The sequence below is a fragment of the Myotis davidii genome, unplaced genomic scaffold, assembly GCF_000327345.1.
Source record: "Myotis davidii unplaced genomic scaffold, ASM32734v1 scaffold809, whole genome shotgun sequence".
NCBI lineage: Eukaryota > Metazoa > Chordata > Mammalia > Chiroptera > Vespertilionidae > Myotis > Myotis davidii.
The window spans coordinates 1276072-1279531 of record NW_006300017.1 but is presented as its reverse complement, the minus strand read 5'-3'; positions in this window follow the sequence as shown (position 1 = coordinate 1279531).

Here is a 3460-nt window from a genome sequence, read left to right as displayed (position 1 = left end):
TACCTCTTGGGCTCAGTTTAACCCCTATACCTGATAGGTTATTATCATGTCCGCTGGAAATGATGCATGCCACACAGGTGCAGCTGTGCGCCAGAAAGAAAGCATGTTTTGAAGTCTCTATTGGCATAGCTTGCTGGAAATTGCATATCGTATTCAACGATCACTTGCATACATACATACACTTATCGTTTATAACACATTATATATATAATTTATAAATGTGTAATATGCAATATATTATGTGTCCTATATGTGTGTCTGCATTGAGGTTTTTTTTTTTAATGTAGCTTAAGTTTAGTGATGACCTCATCAGTTGATCTCTTGGCTGAGATTTAAGACGTTCTGTTTCTCATCTGTTTATCTCTAATTTTTCTCCATGGCAGGTTCAAAATTTAATAACCCTTCTCTCTTTCTGTCTGTGTCTTCTAACCTGAACCCTTAAGGCATTTTAGCAGCTAACAGGGGAGATAAGCAGCATTCTTTCTGTAATTGGCAAAGTTAGGGCACTCCATTTTTATTAAGACTTTAAATCTGCCAAAACTACCCTGCCGGCACAGAAATTCAGGACAAAACAATAACAAGGAGGATTTCATCCGAACCCCCAGCTTCGCTGTTCATCTTTTTCATGGAGAGCCTAGACTAGCCATTTGGAGCTGCAGCTACCAACTGGAAAGCAAAAGGGGTGGGAAAAAACACTTAACCTTTCCACAAATGTTCCCTGGTCCCCAGGTTTCCTTGAGCATTATCTGTTTTCCTGTCCACAAGAGTGATAACCATAGTTTGGTCCGGTTGATATATTGAATGATTGATGGTATTTCCAGGATGGGATGAAAATGGGCTGAGTGAACTGGAGATGATCTACATGGCAAATGGCCCTTCTGAACATGTTTTAAGCTCTGTTTCTTTTAAAAAACATTACCAGATTTAAGAAATGTAAGATTGTTGATGCTTTAGAAAAATAGAATGTGGTAATTATGGCATATGAAAAATTGTTTGGATAGAAAAAGAGGCTACACAGGAGGCCTGTGAGGCCAGCTACAACCCACAGTTCTAATATCCTGTTACTTAGATTCAAAGTCCTATGTGTTACTTATTATGATTATTTTTTTTTTAGTCTCAGAGACATTTAAATTCCCGTGGTTTCTAGTTGCTTATATGCAGTGTGTTCTCTTAATTCCCCCAGCAGACATTTTTTCTCCACACATTTGGAGGTTAAAAGGAGTGGGGGGAAAACTCTCAAAACATAACCCCCTCACTAAAAAACATAAGTAGGAAATGTTGAAGCTGGGAGCCCAGTTACCATGGCAACTGGAGTTTGCCAGGTTCCCCCTCAGAGAGTTGGACCTTTGCTTGAATTGGTTGCTTCTTCAATGGGCCTCAACCACTAGGTCTGTGACCCCGGCCAAGTGCATTGAAAGGGAAAGCTGAATTTGGCATGGCCCAGTCTCCTGGGAGTGGCATCTACATGAAAGCCACGGATCCATTTGTTTGAATGCATCTCCAGCCCACATCCCCTCTCTGGGGAAGGTAAGGAAAGCCAGACTTCTTGGCTATAGCAGCTGAGAAGAGACTTAGGAAAGCGCGAGGGAATTATCTGTTCTCTACAAGGAGAAGACTATAGGGCTTTGTTAAGGCATTTTTGTGCTGCTGATATTCTTCTAAACAAACACTTGGGCATTTTTTTTTACAAGAAAAGAGAAAGCATACTATTTCTTGGGAATAAAAATAGAAGCAAGATTAACCTTGCCCTTGAGGTTCTTGTGGTCGTATTGAAAAACCCCTGTATATATATGGTAGCAAATGATGAGTACAAATGATATTTTCAGAGGAGCTAGAAGGCATTGAAAGCAAGTGATGGAGGCAATCGGGGAAGGCACCATAGAGGAGATGAGACTAGAACTTTGTGTGGAAGAAAAGTATTGAAGAGCCAGGAAGTGCTTTCTAGTCAACATTCTGAATGCAGGGCAAGGCTGATAGGGCCTGGCTGGTGTTGTGTTGGTCATAGTGAAAATAAGTTAGGAACCTCAGTTAGGGTTCCATTCTGGGCTGCCTTTAAAGTCATACTAAAGAATGAATGAAACACACTGAAGGCTTTCTTCTTCTTTTTTCTTTCTTCCTTTTTTTTTGTATCAGAGATTGATGAAAATAAGCTGTTAGGAAATTTAACCTACATAGTAAACTGTTCTAAGGAAAACTATTAGAAAGAGAAGAACCAAGAGAGCTCCCATGATACTCTACGAGTTTGATTTTATTTATTCTTTCTTGGAAGTTTGATTACGTTCTGACGCTTGCAGGAAATTACATCTTTAACTCCATGAGGCCATTCCCCCGCCCTCGCCGGGCCCAGAGGCCTCTCTTGCGCTGGGAGGTGGCCCCCTGTGCTCTCGCTTCTGAAATAATGTTGGGAGTGAGGACGGCAGGGTTCCACTTTCATCATTCAAGTGAAGCCAAAAGAGCTCACAGGCCTCTTGCAGATTTTTATGCAAAGGAAAGCTATCACCTTATTACTGGTGCCACGATGTGAAAATATTACATTTCCATTCTTGATAGTTTCCAAGTATTTTAAAATAAATAACAAAACTCTCTAAATATCTACCAACTCTGGTAAACACGAGTATGAATTAAAGGGACATCTGAATTCTAAAATACATTTTTTTTAAAAAAAATCCCTTTAACAAGAAAAGCATGATTCAAGCGTAGCTGTGGGGGATGCTACCTGCTGGTGCCGAGTACCAGCCCTTCTCATTTTCAAAGCAGTGTTGCTACAAGGCCACCCAAATAAGTAACAGTTTTCATCTCCCACGGATACATTGCCAGGAACAGCCAGGGCCATTGCAGAGCATGGGCTGATGCTATCATGTGAGATACTACCACGGAGCCACATCCGGTCTCCCAGGGGTACCGTCAGCTTTCCTTCTCCCTCATCCCCATTCCAAGGAGCCCAAAGCAGACATTTGTACAACGTGCACAGGTCAGATAGTACAGTGGAAGCAAACAGAGAAGTTAGATGTGTAAAGTATGTGAGCAGGGCCGGGGGGGAGGGGGCGCATTTTATTGTTTAGCGTTTATCTCAACTGAAAAACAACAACATAGCCCAAACCTGTTTGACTCAGTGGATAGAGCGTCGGCCTGAGATAGTACAGTGGAAGCAAACAGAGAAGTTAGACGTGTAAAGTATGTGAGCAGGGCGGGGGGGGGAGGGGGGCGCATTTTATTGTTTAGCGTTTGTCTCAACTAAAAAACAACAACATAGCCAAAACCTGTTTGACTCAGTAGATAGAGCGTCAGCCTGCGGACTGAGGGGTCCCGGGTTCGATTCCGTTTGGGGGCATGTGCCTGGGTTGCGGGCACATCCCCAGTAGGAGATGTGTAGGAGGCAGCTGATCGATGTTTCTCTCTCATTGATGTTTCTAACTCTCTATCTCTCTCCTTTCCTCTCTGTAAAACATCAATAAAATAT